Here is a 22517-nt window from a genome sequence, read left to right on the forward strand (position 1 = left end):
AGAACAGTTTGCTCTTTAACTAAAAATGAGCCTGAAATCCAAGTAACCAAGTCCAATAGGCTATTTCTAATATTTTATTAAAATCCCTGCAGCATGCACACTGCCCAAAAGCAGTTTTAATAAAAGACAGTATACAGCACATTTTTCTTGCTTGCTTTGTAATCAAATCTAAAGCTGTGTTGGTTCTGTTTGTTTTGTCTAGAGGATTGGCTACCAATTTAGATGTGACTTGCCTTAAACTGATTTCCATTGTAATTAATGCCTACCTCTACTTCAACCTTCTACACTTGATAATACTTTCCATTAAAGATTGCAAGCCTTCCTCTTGATTTTGTTACAAGACACCTTTCAATGCTGCTACTTTATTTATATATATTATTTTTCAAAAAAACATTGCTTTATTATATGTTCAAATAATCCTGAAATTGAATAGGAAAGTAGATTATTACTTTTTAGGCGGTGCTCCAATTGGAAAAAGATGTTAAGGACTTCATAAACATTACAGGAACTTATTAAGTTCTTTGGTCAGCTGTGGTTAATTCTGAGCCAGCGTTTTGTGCTGTCTGTTTCTTCTACAATACAACCATGGTTTAAATTTCCTAAAAGTGGCATGTTAAAATACCTTTGCAAACATCTAAAATACAGATTTCCCATTAGTAAAACAATTGTGGCACTGAGCCCAGGGTTAGATTGCAAAGTATTTACTGTGCATGTGGTCATTGTTCTTTTTTCCATGTGCTCTGAAATGATTATTAATGTATAAACCACAACAAAAGAAAAAGTAACACATAATAGTTTCAACTATATATATATAAGTCAACAGATTTGTCTGTATCACAAATGGCACTTGCACAGATTGTTACATACAGTTTGTTTATTGCGAACCAGTAAGTGCTTAAAGTACATTATCAAGCTCTTAATTCATTATTTGTCTGCAGATTTTTTTTAAAAAAAGAAAAAAGAAAAAAAATGATGCTTGTTTAAGTTTTCACCACTGTGCTGTAGAAGCTCCACATTTGTACAAATGAAAGATATTGCCCTATCAATTGGCTCTCATCTAGTCTCTACCTGTAAATCATTAAAAAAAGGTCAGCTTTTATGGGTAAAAGACCACCGAATTCAAATAACATTGATCAAGCAGTGAATCTGTAGGAAAGCTTTGAATTGAATACCATTCTAAGAAAATGAAGGACAAAGTTTTAGGCATACACAAGATAAGAAAAGGCAACAAAATAATACCCAAGTGCTTGTATATCCCAGTCAGCACTTTTAGATCAATTGTGAGCAAATGGGTGCTGCATCTTACCACCATGGCACTGCCTTTACAAAACTCAGTGTCAAAGCAAGAAGGAGACTAGTGACGGAAGCCACACAGAGGCCAACTATCACTTTGAAGGAGCTACAGAGACTGGATTAAAGGTGCACCAGTGAACCATATTGAGAGCTCTGTATACAACTGGCTATTTTGGAGAAAAATAAGCCATTACTGAAGAAAGGTCACATCAAACAACGTCTGGAGTTTGCCAGAAAACATTAGAGTGATCCAGCTAAAATGTGGGATAAGGTTTTGTGGTCAGATTAGATAAAAGTGAAGCTTTTTGTCCCCATTTCAAAAATTTTATGTGTGGTGCAAACCTAACACTGCCCATTCCTCAGTAAACACCAATCCAAGAGTGAAGTATAGGGTGGCAGCTTCATGTTGTGGGGATGCTTTTCCTCAGTGGCAAATGGGCACCTTGTTAAAATTGAAGAACGAACAAGGGAGTTAGACAGTAGACAGACATGTGACAATAGGTAGAGATGACCTTGCCCGTGAGAGCTTACATTCTAGAAGAGTTCAAGGTGTTGACTTGGCCTCCAAATTCCCCAGATCTCAATCCGATTGAGCATCTATGGGGTGTGCTGGAAAAACAAGTCAAACTCATGGAGGCCCCACCTCGCAGCTTACAGGACTTAAAGGTTCTGCCACTAATGTCCTGGTGCCATATACCATATATATATATTTGGGCAATAGGGGCAGTTTGCCTCATATTAACAGAGGAAAGACTTATGGTTTCCCTGGGAATCTGCAGACTGAGGATGCAGACAGGTTTACCATTGTACACCTTCACACACAGCACAGGTGCAATACTTTGACAGGAAGCTTAAATAGTTGGTTTTGAGTTGTGTGTGCAAGACTGGTGCCAACAAGAGGCCAGTATCCAGTTAGGTAATAGCCAGCATTTAGGGCTATTACTTTGTAAATAATTTGAATATGTTTGGTGTGATTGCTGAAGACACTGCAGTAGCTGTATTATCCATTCGGACACGAAAATAAACAGCAAAGTGTTTCAGCAAAACCTGTGTGAGGAGCAATTTGTTTGGCATGCTTTTCACAAGTGGTGTCATCGTGTTATGTGCAAAAAGTCAGCTAAATCTTGCTGTCCCCCAAGCCAACAAGTCCAGGGTGGTGAGTTATGTAAAACCTCCTTACTACAAATATATTTGCTGCATGCAAAGATGTTGCAAACTTTAAACACAAAAGCTAATGCATAGTTTTTTTCGTTGGTTGCAAGTAGTGCAAAAAGCTGCTTATTACAAATGTTTATTTGCTGCATATCTGAGAAAATGCAAAGGTTTTGCAATCTTTAAACACAAAGCAAATGCATGAAGTTTATTTGCGGGGAAAAATTGTTTACTCTAAAGATATTTGCAAATGTAAGGAATGCTTAGGTGGCACAAACCTTAATCATAAAGCAAATGTGTAAAACGGTTTACTACAAAAATCTTTGCTGCAAATGTGAAGAATTTATGGGTGATTCTAACCTTAATCACAAAGCAGATGTATAAAATTGTTTGATGGTTGTGAGTGTGAACTACAGGTGACATAAAATCTTTTTCACAAACAAAATTGTTTAAGTTATGCTTCGGGAAGCAAAATTTCACTTTCCTTCTTGCCAAAACAGCAAAATGAAGGCCTTTGGTGAATGTGGCCACTATGCAGCAGGAGCAGCAGGGGGCGTTGCTGAGTGTAGCCACTGCACAACAAGCGCAGCAGGCTCAAATGCTGCAGGTTGCAGAAACCCCGATAGAAAATACAAAGCTCTTGCATAAAGAGTTAGCTCAAGTGAGGCAGGTGCATGATGTATCTGTCTTACAGAAAATGACCGCCTCAGATGATGTGGAGGCATATCTCTTAGCTTTTGAGAAAGCTGCCACAAGTCTTAAATGGTCACCAGGAACCTGGGGGGAAAAACTGGTGCCATATTTGAGCGGCAAAGCTCTGTGTGCTTATGTTGATTTGTCTGATGAGCAGGCTGCTATCTATCAGCAAGTAAAGATTTTGGCCCAGATAGGTGTGACTGGATCAGGGAGAGCTCAGCTCTACCATAACTGGCGTCATCTCCCAGGAAAAGCGGTTCGCTCACAGCTGGCAGAACTCTCTAAAGTGATAAAGAGTCGGCTGAAACCAAATACCAATTCACCTGACCGTATGGTGGAGATACTGGCAATTGACAATTGTGGGCTGGATAGGAGCTTACAGAGATGGGTGCTACAAGCAAATCCATAGTATTACCTGGAGCTTTCTATGGCGATAGACCACTATTCTGCACTTCAACATATGTCTAAGGCTCCAGAGGGGAATCCAAAGCTATTGCTCAAGCAAAACTGGACACCACGGCTGACAGAGCCAATAAGAAAAGTTTCTCCACCTGTCTATTTTGAATGTAATGAACCTGGGCCTTTCTGTGCTGAATGTCCAAAGCAATAGGAATCAATGGATTGTACTATGGCTCGGTTGGGATCAGCCTTTCTTAGTTGCTGCAACATGTCCCCTCCATAGGGAGTCTATCATCATTTCGAATGACTGTCCTGGTGCATCGGCGTGCTATTCTAGCCCTGGTGGACTCAGGAAGCGAGTTGATATTAGTCTCCAGTTCTATGATTTCAAAAGAGGTGTCTGCAAGGTTGTTCAGGAAAGAAAAGTTGATCAGCTGTTAATACAGAAGGTACAAGTACCTTTAGTATTGAAAGCCGCAAACACACATCTTTGTGGGGGTCATTTGGGAGAGGATAAGACTCGAGCAGAGTACTGCTACACTGTTACTGGCCAGGAATACATAGGGTTGTAAAAAGGTATTGCTTATCCTGCCCAGGATGTAAAAATACCATTCCAAAACCTGATTACAGGGACCCATTCTTGTATAGAAAGAAGGGGCAAATAGATTCCCTCGGAAAACAACACTTAGAGAATGACCAGGACCGTCAAAAAAAAGCATTATGGCACGCTGGCAGAAGTTTCACTTTTCAACCCGGGTGACAAAATTTTAGTTTGTACTCCCACATGGGAAGGTAAGACCTTTGCACACTGACGGGGACCTTATGAGGTCATAAAGGCAGTTGACCCAATGAGTTATAGAGTCCGCCAGTTCGGTAGAATTCAACAATGACAAATTTAGCATGTCAGTTTACTAAAAACCTGGCATCAAGAGAGTCCTCTGTCTTTGCTGATAGCTGTTAGGAGAAAAGGCGGTGAAATACCCGTTAAGACCTCCTTAGCGCCGCCTCAAAAGCAACAGGTGGAAGAGATAATGGTTCAAAACAGGGATGCCTTCTCTCTTATTCATGGGTGTAGCACTCTGAAAGGGCATAGACAGGGACCTAGACTTAAAAATCTGGATGCCCACTCCCATAAAAATGTGCCTCCTGCAGGATCCACTTCGCTTGAGCTGATGAAGCCAAATGGAGGGGTGTGTGACAAAGAGGGCAGTTACACGCTCCCTGCGAAGATCACTTTGTTTAGGTTGACGAAACTAAGGGAAGGAGTATGTGACAATAGGGGCAGTTTGCCTCATACTAATAGAGGAAAGACTGGTGGTTCCCCTTTGAATCTGCAAGCTGAGGATGCAGACAGGGTTAACTTTGTACACCTTCACACACACACACACAGCACAGCACATGTGGAGCACCTGGGTCTAATTAATGAAGTAATCAGCTAGAGCAATGCTTTGACAGGAAGCTTAAGTAGCTGGGTTTGAGCTGTGTGTCTGGTGCCAACAAGTGGGCAGTGTCCAGTTAGGGATCTAATTGTAATAGCCAGGGTTATATTTTGAAAATGTTTGGTGTGATTGCTGAAGACACTGCAAAAGCTGTATTAGTCATCCTGACAAGAAAATAAACAGCAAAGTGGTTCAGCAAAACCTGTATGAGTAGCAGTTTGGCCTGCATTTCACAATATATATATATATATATATATATATATATATATATATATTGTGGCAAGAGCCCGCTACTGCAGAAGCACACGCGAACAACTTCTTCCTTTTTAGGTAGCTTTATTGTCAGGATGATAAATGTTTTGACACCGTATACTTTCACAGCAATTATGGAGACCCTAAACGCTTGCTATACATAGACCAGCTCTCTCTCAAGACCAGCCAGCTACTCCAACGCTGATCTCAGTGAACAAATGGCACAAACAAGCTTTTATACATGATACTCCTCCCCCAGCCTTAGCTTGATGGACAGGTGACACACCCACCTTCTCTTTAAGAGAAAACGCCCATCACTGGCTCTGTTTCAACTAACAGACACACCCTGCCTGTTTGCTGAGAGGAAGCAGCTTTTAAATCATGTAAGTTAACCAACTTTAAACTACACAAAGTCTTTACTTGGTTTAACCTGAATCTAGGTGCATAACTGCACCAATGTCTTACTCTGCTTGTATGTTTTCTTTGCATATTGTCAGATAAATGCCTCCCTTTGTCACTATATATATATATATATATATATATATATATATATAAAATCTCACTGCTTTTATTGAGATATAGACTCATAAAAGGAGGTTTCTGAAAACACTGTCATTTAACATCTTTGTTCGATTTCCATGTGTGTGTGTGTGCTGCAATCTGAATGTGCTTTGATGGCGAGCAATCACTGTGATTTATATATTTACCTATCTATATCTATCTGTCTATCTATCTGTCTGCATATATATATATATATATATATATATATATATATATATATGTATATATACTGGCAGGCAGTGGTGCTGTGCAGTATGTATGTATCACTATGGCTAACATGACCCAGACACACATTATACACTTTAGAGCAAATATTAAATCAGATGACAAGACACACACAGGGGAAACCAACATACACAGGGGACTTTGATAATCCTATAGTTTAAGCTTTTCTTCTTCTCTCGTCTCGTAGTCCAACAGTGCTCGGAGGGATTAAACTTTGAAATGAGAGTGATGCCAGGGCTAATAATTATACAATGTGCCCCCCCCCCAGTTCTAAAACCCTAACCAACTCTTCCATAGCCAAGAAATATGTCTAATTCCTGCAGTTTACAGAACTAAATCATTATGGCTGGGGGGAAGGGGGGCGTCAGCTATGTTTTGCCTCTCAAGAGAAAATACATAAACTACACCCAGCACACACCTCTATTTGACATGTGCAATACTATGAAGTTCTATGGAATACCCTATCTTTAAAATGGGGCATATTTTACCTGATTATCAAAAAAACTATAACTTATTCAAGATTGTCACACCTCAAAGACACTCAGTCAAAACAGCTTTCTAACAAAACAAACTGCTAGGGGTAAATGTATCAAGCTGCGAGTTTGCAACTCCAGCGATTTTCTCAGGAGAGTTGAAACTAGCCGATGTATGAAGCTGAGATTTCATGCAAAATCGCCAGAGTTGTGCTTCTGTCAAAATCGCTGTTTGCAAAATCGCCAGTGATCAAACTCCCGACTGTTTGCCACTGCAGCTATACAGCTCTCAAATGTATGAAGCTGCGAGTTAGCAAACTCAGGAGAGTTTGCTTCAAAACACGCCAGATACAACACGCTGTTTGATAGCAGCGTGTTGTACAAACACATCACTGTTACACTGCCCTGGCAGTGTTAAAATGTTAAAGAACAGATAAAAGTTGAAAAAAAAAAAGCGTGAGGTCCCCCCGCTATTTATGCTTAACCCTAGTGCTGCCTGACTAGTGCTGGTCCCGTGAAAATCGGGGAAAAATTTTGCGTGGGGTTCCCCCGATTTTCACTTTACCAGCACTAGGCAAACCAGCCAGGGTTGGCGGCACTATAGCAGGGGGACGCGCAGCAGGGGTCCCCCTGCCATAATGACTAACCAACCCTAGACTGTTCAGCGCTGGGCTGGATTCCCTAGGGAGTGGGGTCCGCTGAAAAAAACGAGCGGGCCCCCCCCCCCCCTAGAAAGAACCAGCCCAGTGCTGATAGCACTAGGGCTCTTCCTACCACCCCTGGGCTGTGGGTAGTAGGGTAATACGGCGTAAAGTAGTTAAAAAACAAACTGACACCAATTTTGTTTGTGGAACTACAAGTCCCAGCCAGCCAGGTTGCCAAAAACAGTGTGGCCATGCTGGTGCTTGTATAACTACAAGCACCAGCATACCCACGGCAGCTAGGGCATGTTGGCACTTGGAGAACCACAAGTGCCAACATGCCCTGACATCCCTGGCTTGCTGGGCCCTGTAGTTCCACAAAGAAAAAAGTTTACAAAGCCACAACACCCTCTTATAAACCACATACATTTAATAAAAATAATAAAACCCACAATAAGGACACTAACCACCCTCTTTTAAACCACAAGTATTTATTAAAATAATAAAACCCAAATACTTACCGATGATGCCTTCTTTCTTGCTTCAATGTCACTTATTATTTGTAAATCCATCTTGCCGGCTTGCCCCAGTCCCAGCCATTGATACCTCCATAAGGGAATCTGTGCCATCAGGAACTCTTCGCCCAGAAGGGGCACATATTTGTACATCCCGAATCTTGAGTCTTGATTGAAGATAAAAATAAAAAAAGCCAGGAGCCGCCACAAACACCTCCTACCTAGTAGGAGGTCCGTTCCGCAATGCTCTTACGCTGTTTGCGTAAGAGCTAACTACTGTATTATGGTATTTTCCCACGCTAGTGGGGAAATCACATAATACTGTATCTAGCGCTTACGCAATTAACGTAGCGCATTGCACATGCGCTACGCTACTTGCGTAACCTGTATTTACTGTATTACAGGTTACGCAAGTAGCGTAGCGCATGTGCAATGCGCTACGTTAATTGCGTAAGCGCTAGATACAGTATTATGTGATTTCCCCACTAGCGTGGGAAAATACCATAATACAGTAGTTAGCTCTTACGCAAACAGCGTAAGAGCATTGCGGAACGGACCTCCTACTAGGTAGGAGGTGTTTGCGGCGGCTCCTGGCTTTTTTTATTTTTATCTTCAATCAAGACTCAAGATTCGGGATGTACAAATATGTGCCCCTTCTGGGCGAAGAGTTCCTGATGGCACAGATTCCCTTATGGAGGTATCAATGGCTGGGACTGGGGCAAGCCGGCAAAATGGATTTACAAATAATAAGTGACATTGGAGCAAGAAAGAAGGCATCATCGGTAAGTATTTGGGTTTTATTATTTTAATAAATACTTGTGGTTTAAAAGAGAGTGGTTAGTGTCTTTATTGTGGGTTTTATTATTTTTATTAAATGTATGTGGTTTATAAGAGGGTGTTGTGGCTTTGTAAACTTTTTTCTTTGTGGAACTACAGGGCCCAGCAAGCCAGGGATGTCAGGGCATGTTGGCACTTGTGGTTCTCCAAGTGCCAACATGCCCTGGTTGCCGTGGGTATGCTGGTGCTTGTAGTTATACAAGCACCAGCATGGCCACACTGTTTTTGGCAACCTGGCTGGCTGGGACTTGTAGTTCCACAAACAAAATTGGTGTCAGTTTGTTTTTTTAACTACTTTACGCCGTATTACCCTACTACCCACAGCCCAGGGGTGTTAGGAAGAGCCCTAGTGCTATCAGCACTGGGCTGGTTCTTTCTAGGGGGGGGGGGGCGCTCGTTTTTTTCAGCGGACCCCACTTCCTAGGGAATCCAGCCCAGCGCTGAACAGTCTAGGGTTGGTTAGTCATTATGGCAGGGGGACCCCTGCTGCGCGTCCCCCTGCTATAGTGCCGCCAACCCTGGCTGGTTTGCCTAGTGCTGGTAAAGTGAAAATCGGGGGAACCCCACGCAAAATTTTTCCCCGATTTTCACGGGACCAGCACTAGTCAGGCAGCACTAGGGTTAAGCATAAATAGCGGGGGGACCTCACGCTTTTTTTTTTTCAACTTTTATCTGTTCTTTTACATTTTAACACTGCCAGGGCAGTGTAACAGTGATGTGTTTGTACAACAAGCTGCTATCAAGCAGCGTGTTGTATCTGGTGTGTTTTGAAGCAAACTCTCCTGAGTTTGCTAACTCGCAGCTTCATACATTTGAGAGCTGTATAGCTGCAGTGGCAAACAGTCGGGAGTTTGATCACTGGCGATTTTGCAAACAGCGATTTTGACAGAAGCACAACTCTGGCGATTTTGCATGAAATCTCAGCTTCATACATCGGCTAGTTTCAACTCTCCTGAGAAAATCGCTGGAGTTGCAAACTCGCAGCTTGATACATTTACCCCCTAGTCTTAAAACGCCTGTACACTGAGTTACGCTCTCCCAAAAAAACAGAAAAACTGACTTTTTGCAAAAAGGCAGTGGTAAAAAAAGGGAAGATTTTCAAACTTAGATTATCCTTATTTTGTCATGTTTTACTCTTTTATTCAGAATTTATCCATTGACATTGAACCATTGGCATGCCAAAATTCTGCTTAATAGATTTAGTACTTTTTAAAATGTAGCCCCTCAAACACCATTCCCCCCTCTCACAAAAGTAACATGGCTGAATGGCGTTTATTAGATTTAACCTTAATATTAGGGTACGACTGTGCCCTTATAATATATATTTTATGCAGATTATATAAATAATAAAAATTGTTTATTTCAAAGTAAAGTTGTTTTTTTTGTTTGAGCTGAAAGTGTGTCAAATTGCTATTGCAGAAAATGATGCACGATTTTCAGATGTTTAGAACAAGTCAAAATAGAGAAAGAATAGCAAGGAGGGGTGAGGGTGACATATCATTTTAGTGCAAAGTTATGCTCTGTGTCACTGTGTTGCTGCTCATAGATCCTGGGAGACACTTAAATTTCCACTGAGCCTTGTTTATTAGCAAGATCCATTTGCAAGGGGCCCTGCTTTTGTGCCACAATCTCAATGTGCTTTGATGGCAAGTAATTACTCCAATCCTTTTGACATGAAGATCCACAGACTGCCCTAGTTAAGCCAGTAATTAGCCTGTCCTCCTTTTTATTATTACTGAGAAAGTACAAATTATCCTCATGTGTGCACTGGCCATTACTTTTCCCTTCTATTTGTGCCTTTCTCTCTTGTATCTCTCTGCACTTTTGATAGGCTGAATGCAGCTGCACTAGAGCAAGATAAAACTCTGCTATCAAGATGATGAACAATTTGGATGAAGGGCCTTCGAGATGAAAACAAAAGCTGAAGGACTGCAACTGATGCAGCTTCAGACAACTGAAGAATGCAGCATTCTGCAGATGAATAGCCCTCATTTGTGAACATACACATTTTCCATCATGAATAAAAACAGTGAGTGCTGGTCACAATAAATATTTTCTTTTTCATATATAATGTTTCAGGTTCCTGGCACCAAACAGCTGTAAATTGAAGGTCGTGTTTAAGTTTCCCAACTCTCAAAGGACATAATTAAGCTAAGATTATACTGTTTGATATATTAATGTAATGAAAAGGTACTTTATTCTAGTATGTCTTATTTTTGTTTAGGTTCAGCTTTTTTACATATAACATTTTCAGCATATTTGTAACTGTAATAATGGCAATTTCAAGACTGCAGTAAGTCTATAGAACATCAATTAAAAGTTATTTCCTGTATGTATTATTAGAGCAATTATAAAGTAAACTAATTAAATCTGATATGGCTTGTTCTCACAATGCATGCACATACAATAAAATGTGTGAAAAAAGAAGGGGGTTATTTTTGCAGATCATTTTATCATAAAGTGAAAACTGTAAAACGTCCTAAAACTATAGCATTATCAGGATGTAATTATTAATCTACCAGTCCTGCAATTGATTATAAGCAACATCAAATATTTTTTTTTATTTTTTTTTTGCGGTGTTAGGACACCTTCATAAAAAGGAGAAATAAACATAAACCATAGATTCTGATTTGCATAATGTGTTATACAACTAATGAAGTTAGAAGAAAGAAATGGTAATATAGCAAGAAAGATCATCTACAATGTGGAGCGAGCTGGATGAAAAAAGGCATCTCCTTAAAGCCAGAAGAAGAGATCTAATCCTCAAAATGCATAGTTAGTAGAGATGGTCACTGACCCCCGTGTTTTGGTTTTGGTTTTGGTTTTGGATCTGGATTACCTTCGTGTTTTGGTTTTGGTTTTGTTTGGTTTTGTTTTGCTATTTTTGAAAAAAATACAATTTTTTGGGTCTAAAATAACCTAATTTAGTGTTCCACCAGTTTCTTAGATAAGTGAGTTAATTCTAAAGCTAATAAATTATGAAAAAAACAGTTTAATCCCTGGTAGGCCGTCCTTAATTCGAACACTTGTCTGCAAATTATACATACAAACCTGGTTGTCTACCTCCTCCATCTTTGATTATTGGCAATGTAGCCATCGTCTTTGGGTGTATATTACACCCTCCACTTGTAGTTGAATAAAAACAAAAGCAGCCTGCACAGACTGTGGAACTAGAAAGTAAAATTAAATGGACCACGGTAGTTTGGTAGCTATCTATGCCCCCCGCCCTCCACTTGTAGTTGAATATAAAAAAAGCAGCCTGCACAGATTGTGGAACTAGAAAGTAAAATTAAATGGACCACGTTACTTTGGTGGCTATCTATGCCCCCCCCCCCTGCCCTCCACTTGTAGTTGAATATAAAAAAAGCAGCCTGCACAGATTGTAGAGCTAGAATTTTTAATATACAAAGAAATGGACAAAGGCAGTTTGGTATCTGTCTGCGTCAGATCCCCTCTCCACTAGGAGTAAAATAGAAAACTATTCAGCCGTTATATAATCTAGAGTATAACTAGAAATTGAGAAGGGCAATTTGGTATCTGTCTGCATCATAATCATCAACATCCTCATTAGCGCCCTCGTCACCTCCACAAATCTCCCCCTCATCCTCTTCTATTTCCAAAGTGGCATCCTCAATTTGTGTATCACCGGCTACACTCGGGCTGTTCAGGTACACATCAGCAGAACTGCTGAAAGGGCCCTTGTTTATGGGTACACTAACAGAATGCTCACGATTAGACATCCCAATGTTGGATGGACTCTTTACAGGGATTGGTGCCATTTGTGAATCAGAGCAAACATTATCCTCTAATGCCTTACTGTTATCTTGCAGCTCGGCTTTGACGCGTAACAGTAGTTGTGCACCAATTGTAGGCTCGGTAACTTTTTGGGATCTGCCACTAATAGCCAAAGGTGAAGGCCTCATTCTCTCTTTGCCACTGCATGTGTAGAATGGCATGTTGGCAAAAAAAGTTTTATCGGCACTTAACTTTTGCTCAGTAACACTTCTTTTTCACTTCAACACAGTACATTTTTGGGGGGTTTTTGTTTTTTGGACTGATTTCGAAACACTGTGTAGTTTAACATCGCCTTTCCCAGATGACGTACTGGGAACACTAACATCAGGGGGTAAATGTATCAAACTGCAAGTTTGCCAGCATGTTGAAATCACGGCGATTTTTTTTTAAAAAAACTGGAAATGTATCAAGCTGCGATTTTGACACTCATGTTCAAAATCGCTGGTCATCTCTGGCGATTTTGAGCGATGTAAACACTCCCGAGTTTAGCTAACTCTCCTGTGTTTGGCAAACTCTCCTGTGTTGTAACAGTGAGTTGTAAACACATCACTGTTACACTGCCCTGTCATACAGGGCCCAGCAAGCCAGGGATGTCAGGGCATGTTGGCACTTGTAGTTCTCCAAGTGCCAACATGCCCTGGCTGCCGTGCGTATGTTGGTGCTTGTAGTTATACAAGCAACAGCATGGCCACAGTTTTTAGGGCAACCTGGCTGGCTGGGACTTGTAGTTCCACAAAAAAAATTGGTGTCAGTTTGTTTTTTTAACTCTTTCTCGCCGTATTACCCTACTACCCACAGCCCAGGGGTAGTAGGAAGAGCCCTAGTGCTATCAGCACTGGGCTGGTTCTTTCTAGGGGGGGGCCCGCTCATTTTTTTCGGCGGACCCCACTCCCTAGGGAATCCAGCCCAGCGCTGAACATCCTAGGGTTGGTTATTGATTATGGCAGGGGGACCCCTGCCACGCGTCCCCCTGCTATAGTGCTGCCAACCCTGGCTGGTTTGCCTAGTGCTGGTAAAGTAAAAATCGGGGGAACCCCACGAAAATTTTTTCCCCGATTTGCACTAGTCAGGCAGCACTAGGGTTAAGCATAAATAGCGGGGGGACCTCACGCTTTTTTTTTTGTTAACTTTTATCTATTCTTTAACTTTTTAACACTGCCAGGGCAGTGTAACAGTGATGTGTTTCTACAACACGCTGCTATCAAGCAGCGTGTTGTATCTGGCGTGTTTAGAAGCAAACTCTGAGTTTGCTAACTCGCAGCTTCATACATTGGAGACTTGTATAGCTGCAGTTGCAAACAGTGGTGAGTTTGATCTCTGGCGATTTTGCAAGTAGCGATTTTGACAGAAACAGAACTCTGGCGATTTTGTATGAAAACTCAGCTTCATACATCGGCGAATTTCAACTCTCCCGAGAAAATCGCTGGAGTTGCAAAATCTAAGCTTGATACATTTACCCCCAGGACTGGTGACAGAACCTGGTTGCTCATTTTGATCATATGTGGACTGCTTTGAATCCATTCTGAGCGCAAAGCACTTGTAGTGGTAAAAATTATTTGGTAAGATACTGCTGACAAATATGACTTTTGACAGCCAGAAATATTTATGCACAATTAGGGGGGACATCCCAAAAGCACTGGGGAGTGCTAAAAATTAGTTAATAGATAATGCGGACAGATAGTAATTTTGACACCCAGAAATATTTATGCACAATTAGGGGGGACACCCCAAAAGCACTGGGGAGTGCCAAATATTACAAAAATAAAATACACCTCTATCCTCCTCTCTTCTCTAGCGATTTTTGTTACAGCAATAGAATATTGTATTCTCTGTCCCTGCTCTAATCAGCCTGTGACTACACCCTTCTCTCTCCCTCTGTCAAATGGCGATGGATTGCTGTGGAGCCGTGTATTTATAATCTTGAAGTATCGCGAGAACAGAGCCACGAGATCCGACGACGTCACAATGACGTTCGGCCTCGATTTGGATTCGGAGCGGGCGGTGGATTACCGTGCTACTCAGCTCGGTACTCAGATACCCAAAGTTCGGGTGGGTTCGGTTCCCGGCGAACCGGACCCGCCCATCTCTAATAGCTAAAGACATTAATATCCAATTAATTGGGACCATTGTCTGGTGTGGTACAGAGCAGTCCCGTATTTGAATGCCAGAAATATAGGAGTTTTGTTTTTATTTGTGCACAATAAAACCAAATTTGCCGAATTTAAGAAAATTTTAATAATTTTGCAAAATATACGACAGGAATGCATGAGCACACTTTAGACATTAAAGCCTGAGGAATAGCAAGCATTTGTGTATTAGACTCCCTAACATCAATATATTATAAAATATTAAAATATCTAAAATAAACATTCCTTCCTCTGTTGCATCTCCATACAGGCTATAGATAATGCCAGTAACTGAAAGCTACACTAAATAAAATAAATGGGTGGGTTTCTGGGCCAAAATGAAGATTATGTGTAACTGTATAATTAGGGTTTCAGTATTTACTGCAAAATAATCTTCTACAGTATGTCAGTAAAATATACAATGCAATAGTATATTTTTGTCTGTCGATCAGTCTCATTATGTCTATAGATATGTTATAAAGGGGCCTTGATCTGAATTGAGTTGGCGGTTGCCTATACGTCAATGGTTAAGGGGCAGCAGAAACACTCATAATATCTCTCACGCAGTGATTTATTTTTTTTATATTTTTATTGAGATTTTCAGAACAAACAAACAAGTAACTAACTAATTAATTACCCCAACTATCTCCTTATATGAAATGTGCCCATACAAGACAAGATCATGCGAACCATTGTAAACAAGTAGATCAAACAAAGTCCATAACTAGTATAACAATCTATTGCAACTTCTCAAATTGTAATCTGCAACGCTCAACAGGTTGTCAACAAATTAAGATCTCACAGATGAATCTGCACAAAGAGCTAGGCAGGGCTGGAAGCTAAATATAACATTATTGACTTCTTAACCCAAACCAATCATCCTTGTGAGGATGAAGAACATATTGTGACTCATTCCAGTCTCACCCAGTGATTTTAATGCCAAGGGGAACCCCAAGGCTTGCTCCGTCCTTGGGTGGTGTGATATGTACAAGAACGTCTTTGCTGAATAAATCAGTACAATTCTCTTCCTGGAGTGGTAGCCAGTAATAGCAATGTAGTTTAAGCATTCTCAAGATATACATGATACACCATCTGGCCTACACAACTCATAGCCAAGAGCTTCCTGAGACTGGCGTTGAATACTATAATTGTCCTTTCTCTCAATTTCCAATGAATTATTAAACTCCCCACACAACCAACAAATTCTATCATCTTCCTCAAACATTATTTTCTTTATATCTATAACATAAGGTACAATTAATTTAAGACAAGCCAAACAGCCTTGGTGCTGTACAATAATCTGATTTAGAGACATCACATATAACAGTTGAAGCGGGTGAGGCTAATAATCCTTAAATTCCAACAAACGTGCATGTGTTTCTGGAGCAAATTAATAGCATTTGCATAGGAGTACTAATTTTTACAAAGTGATAGGTACCAACTTGGTGCAAGGAGTAGGCACAGCAGTACCAGTAACTTAATCAATGCCAATTTGTAGGAGTAGAAATTTGTACTAACTGATAATGGAATGTATTTAGTGCCTCCCAGTTGTACTTAATCGTAGAAGCACGTTACTAGGTGCACATTGCCCAACACAGTTTAAACAAGTTATCTGTTTGTTTCAATAAGTGAATATGTTATGCCAGCTAAAGAGACGGTGCCGGTGTATTTATATTATTAGCTAATAGATTGCTACATGCCTAAATGGAATTGGTTGTGATGCCTTAGTTTTAATGTAACTACATAAGATGCAGCCTAGGGCAAAAAAATTTTGTATTGATACTCTGACACATAGGGGCATATTCAATTGTTTAGTTTCCCTGCGGCTTTAAAACTATTACCGGTATTACGGTAATAGTAAACTGGATTTCAGCTTGCGGCTCAAGAAGCTGTGAGCTGAAATCCAGCGAGAAAAGTAGCGTAATACCAGTATTTATGCGCACTATTACCGCAATGACGGTAACGCCAACAATTCAATATGTCCCATAGAAATTCATTTTCTATATTTTAATAAATATACAAAGTCATCACTACATAATCTTTTCCTTGGAACTCTTTTTCACAAGATTATAGAATTCCACAGCAGATGATATACAACATGAAGAATACTGAGCAGACTGACCAGAAATAATGGTACAAAATCCAGATGCTTTATAGTACGTATCAAGTGAGACTCCAATGCAGAAAGATTTTTTCAGGTCCCCAATTCAGGTCTACTTGTCGCCCATATCATTCCCTGGCCCTAGAGCCTCCTGCCCCTTATACATGCGTGCTTAGGACATTTGGATGTAGCTTGGTGAAACTGCACAGATCAGTATAGATGCAGTTCTCTGTAATCTGTGGTCTAGGGTTTTGAGATCAGAAGTGATATAAGCCTGCATGCCTTCATTAAGAATAATGAATGGAGAAAAGGGAAGGAAAGGATTCTTGAAAATAAGTTTTTCAGTTGCACTAAATATTACATTATCATGAAATATTTTATTCAATAAAAACACTCACTAGATAAAAAATGCATTGTGTAGAGATTTGAATTTAAGTAAATTCTAAAAATTCACAAGTGCTAAGAAAATTAGCTATGATTGCATAGAAAATGGGAATTTTAAAATACAGCTGCACTAATATCTGCATTACTTGTCATGAAATAAGTAAAATGTAATCCTAAAGTGGTCTCCAGTATATTCCTCTGGATCCAATCAGCACTTTATTTTAAAATTATCTTTACAAATTTCCAAAAGTTGCCTTTATTTAGCATTTTTATTGGTATTTTTATGTTGAAGTAGTGAGAGAATTAGTAAAACTGTTATTGTTTCTTCTGCCTTATATGTCCTACAAACCTATACATCTGATTGTAGCAAAATATATAATGTTTATAATGCTGTAGGCCATCTCTGTTGTTGTTGGATAACTATGTGTAAACTGAGCACACTTCAGATAAGATAAATAGTGGAAGTTTTATCTCATTCCTTCCTTTTGTAACAGAAAGAAATGAAACAAAATCAACTTGACTTCTTTAACTTTATTATCAACCTCCCATCATCAACATTGGAAGCTGACAGCACATGGAAAATCAACATACTCTATGTTATTTCTCACAACAGAAGTAAGAAAAAAGTTCTGCATTATATGCAGATTAAAACGCTGTTAACAAAAAAGGCACATTTTTAATAAAGCACTTAGCTTTACCGGCTTATGTTCCAAACAGCAATGAAAGGTCTTTTGTCTGCAGAATTGATGAAGGAAACATCATATATTTTCAGTTATTTCTCCACTGAGCTCAACTACCCTCTTGCAGCCATACATAAGTTGAATAAATAATTCTGCTTCATTCAAATATGATGCTGCAGATAGGATGCTTTTGTACTATAGTATAGGTACTACCCACTCGCAGACATTGTCCTTTTTTTTCCTTATGTCACTTGATCATCTTCCTATTCACAATTGAGCAGAGAGAGTATTGGATTGTAAACCTGTATACGATTATGCACTGTTTCTTATGTTTGTAAGTTTCACAAAGAGGGATTATTCCCCAGAACGTTAGTTTACCCTATACATTTCTCTATAAAAATGTAGGATTGTAACCCCTTATTTGCATCTTGCTTCACTGTGCCACTCCAGATCTGCTTCAACACTCTACAAATCCCTGCAGAATTCAATTCAAGCTTCTCACCCTCATCTACAAACCCTCATCAACTTCTCCTCTTTATATAGCTCTGACTTTATGGTGAAATACAGTCCTCACACCCTCTGTGATCTACCTTTGCCCTATGTCTCTCTTTCTCCCAGGTAGCCACCTCTCACTCCAACCTCCAAGATTCCGCTTGTGCTGCTTCTCACTTATCGAATGCCCAGCCCATCTGACTTTCAATCTTTAAAGTGCTCTCTCAAAGCCCACCTATTTAGCTTATACTTCCTCCCCCAGATACCTCTCCCTTTGCATGTTCTACCAGCTTCAGTCACATGTCCCCTCCTGTCCCGCTAGCCCATGTTTACTCAGCATTGACCTCTACCTATATACTGTAAGCTCTAACAAGCAGGGCCATTACTACTTCTCGTCGTACATCTGCACCTCCTTCTCAATCCTCATTCGTAATTGTTCTCTTTATGTAAGAAGACACCATAATCTATCCTTGTATTGGGGCTCACCCTATCACAATCAATAATGCATTTCAGTATTTCATTGAAAGGTGTTCCATATATATGTGTATATATATATATTATGAAGAAAAGCATATGTTTTACATTTCTCCTAATCTGACTGTGTTTTTGAGTTGAAAAAACACATCCAACAAGATAGAAAAGAGCATAGGCTTTAGTAAACTTCACATTAAGGTCTGCATTTATGGGCAGCATGGTGGTTAGAACGTCTGCCTCTCAGCACTGGGGTCTTGAGTTCAATTCCCGACCATGGCCTTATCTGTGAGGAGTTTGTATGTTCTCCCCGTGTTTGTGTTTCCTCTGGATACTCAGGTTTCCTCCCATAATTCAAAAATATACTGGTAGGTTAATTGGCTGCTAACAAATTGACCCTCGTCTGTGTGTGTTAGGGAATTTAGACTGTAAGCTCCAATGGGTCAGGGACTGATGTGAGTACAGCGCTGCAGAATTAGTGGCGCTATATAAATAAATAGTGATGAAGATTTATCTAAGACTTTACATTTTCTAAACTTCTATGTACTGGTACTTAAAAAGTGCAATTCAAAATAGACACAAAGAAAAAAATAGAATGTTGACAGCACATAAGACAAATTAGTTCTTCCAGCATTCTCATTTTGCTTACTCATGGTTTATTTTATTCTCAGGGTAATCATCTATCTATTCTAGATATCTTTACAGTAATTTGCTGTAGTATTTTTTATTATGTCTAATGTTAATTTTATATTAGTCTTTGTCCCCATCACTTTGCAAGCTTTTGTGGAACAGCAGAATGTAAAAACAAATAAACAGATTTTCCAGGTACATCCTTAACATACATTAAACAGTCAATTAAGTCAATTAAGAATAGTGTTTAACTGATGCACCCTCATGGCAAAGCAACTAAAAAGTTAAATCTACTTACTGACCTTAATCAGCACCGTGTCAGTGCATCTGGGACAGCCAGACGTGTGTGGATTTAGCATTTATTAATCAAATAGCCACATGTGGCTAATTACAGTTCACATTGCTTCTGATCCCTGATTGGTTAAATCAAGTATTTAAGGCAGGGAGGGCTTACCCTGAACATTCGCTTTGTTATTGGATATCCCTGCACACTTCCTGCCAGCCCTGACCCTGATTATTCTACTTGCTACGGACTCCTGAGCACGGACTGCTCCTGACCATCCACTCCTGTCTTTGCTACCGCCTCTTGCCTACCTGTTACGGTATTGCATATAAGCTTCCACTACTCTAAGAGTTAAGACCTGGGGGCATCCAAGTACCTGTGAGCACAACAAGGTCTACGGGAAAGGCAGCTGCTATAGATGAAGACCTCTGTCTTCTGTTCTGTCAATAGCCATTAGCCGTAACATAAACTTAAAAACATTAAGAGAAATACAACTGAATATGTTCCTGGAGAGATCAATGGAAAATTACTGATATAGGAAGATAATGACTGATAGCAGTGAAAATGATTTAAAATTTAGTAAAAGCATCTTTTTTACACAAGATTTGAAAAGAAAGATGAAGAAAATAAAATGCATGAACACAAATGAGCAGAACAAGTCGGAACAAGAAGATTTCAGATCCCTAATTATTAATATTTTATTCAGATTACCCATTAGCGCCATTATTTTACAGTGACCCAAAAGTACATAAAAGGTTGGAAAATCCTCCATTTTGTCCTTTTGTGGTTAGCAAAAGTTCTGTATGGTAATCCTATTGGATAAAGTGCTAAAAAAAAGTAAGCACATATGGCCTGAGTCATTAAGGAAAGTAAGAAAAAAAAAAGGGAATAAATGTTCTCCTGGACAAACCATGTTACAATGCAAGGGATGCAAATTAGTTTATTATTTGCACGTAAGTTAAATACTGGCTGTTTTTTCATCTAGCACACAAATACTCGATAACTTTATTTTTACACTGAAATTTTAAGTTGATCTAGAACATGCCCTACCCCCAACTATAAATCTCTCCTGAAATTTTTAATCTCCCTCCCCCTCCAATGCAACATGGTTTTGTCCAGGTGTAAAGTTACTCCTTTTTGATGCTTTGCTCTCCTTATAGACTCAGGCCTTATGTCTTACAACTACAGTGATACAAGTGACTTTATTAAATATATTAATGATCCACATGACTTACAGATAGATTTGCTTCTTTGTACTATGGATGTTAACTTCTATAGCACATGAGGGTGACATAGCAGCTGTTTTTTTAGAACTTTCGGGGTGATATTTTTGATGTCCAAACAATGTGATTTCTTTATTGATCCACTGGAAATAATGCTGAAGTCTTATCAATTTGATAGTAAGTTTTGCATTTAACAACAGGAGACTGCAATGGGTTTTAATGTGACACCACTTTACTCAAGTATATTTATTTTGGAATTTGAGAGAGCTCTGCTTAGGTTAGGTACACATTGGCCCAATGATTGCACGAAAAAACTGCAATCAGCCGACATCCGACCGTTTGGTCAGTTATCGTGTGAGTGTGTTTAGTGACACGATGATCTAAAGTTTCCTCAAAGTGCCGATTATCGTTTCATTTGGTTGGTCGGACTGTTTAATATTTTACGTCCAGTCACCGACCGATCATGTAGTGTGTATGCACTCATGCTCACAATCGCCATAGAGTTTACAGTCGCGTTCTTTTCAGCCGATGCTAGCGATGAATGTACCGTTGAGTAAATGTAGAGAGTGCAATAGAAGAAATAATTAATTTGATCATTCTGAGACAGAATGTTTCATTTCAAAGTAACAGAAGCTAAGGAAATTCGTTAGGACGTGTGTATAGCTTTAACAAGTCGTTTTAATCAGTGTGACAATGTGACAAGAATGAATGAATGAATGAATGCTGTGCTGTCAGTCTCTGAAGACTAGAGAACCAGATGAAGGACCAGATGAAGAGCACAGATCTGAAGGTAAATCATGTCAGTGTGTATGCATGAATCGCCAGACTGATCGGACCTTCAGTCGTAGGTACAATCGTTTGAGGTAACAGGTCGGTCGGAAAATTCTTCACTGTGTACCTAGCCTTACACTTTAAAGGTTTTTGTGAACAAGATTATCTTGTGGTTCTAAACCTGAGCTGTGTCTATTTAAGGAGTTTCTTGACAATTACTTGCCCACAATTTCCTTCACATTGGAATATCATATATAATAAGTATATTTTTAGAGGCGTTTTTGACATTTTAAACAAGTAAAAGTATGACTGGTTTGTATAGAAAAACCACGGACAGGGTAATTTTTTTTTTACAGCAGTTAGTTTTGTATCAAAAGACACTAACATGAGCTGGAGAAATTGCTAAAGATTTTATATCTACAGGGTACAATGAAGAATTATTAACAATCAAGTTAGTAGCTAGGGCTAGAGCAATAAAGAAGACGGATTTACTAAAATCTAAACTCATAAGTCCTCTTAGATAAATCATATTGCAAAGAAATGCTGCCCTGTTTTCTCTAGTTATGTGTATCACTCCCATGTTCCGATGTCCCCCCACTTATGGCTTACAATAAAAAAGCAGAGAGCATGAGAAATAAATTGGTCTATATCTTGCATGAGGAACATGGAAAAAGAGCACATCCAGTTACATAATAGCTACTTGATCATTGTCAACAAGAGGACATTTTTCTAAACAGACAATGTACACAGTGCTATTTTGTGATCAAGGGGGTGACATTTTTCAACTACTATTTTGGGAAGAGCTAGACGACTAAATATATTGTTGACTGTACCTCCACATATTTACTTTACATACTTAAATCCCCTACTGCAAGTTAAACGCAGGTAAATAAACCAGAAAAGTTTAGCCTAGGCTCATTGGACACCATAGTTGTATGTAACAGGGGATATTATTGCCCTTGTTGTTAGGTGCTTTTTTTAAGGTGGGACATCAGGTTTTCCAATTATGTTGCTTTGAGTTGAAGAAAGCTATGTCCTATGCGAAGGGGGCGATCTAGTGCTGAAATGGAAAAAGAGG

Source organism: Mixophyes fleayi, chromosome 3 (genome assembly GCF_038048845.1).
Source record: "Mixophyes fleayi isolate aMixFle1 chromosome 3, aMixFle1.hap1, whole genome shotgun sequence".
NCBI lineage: Eukaryota > Metazoa > Chordata > Amphibia > Anura > Limnodynastidae > Mixophyes > Mixophyes fleayi.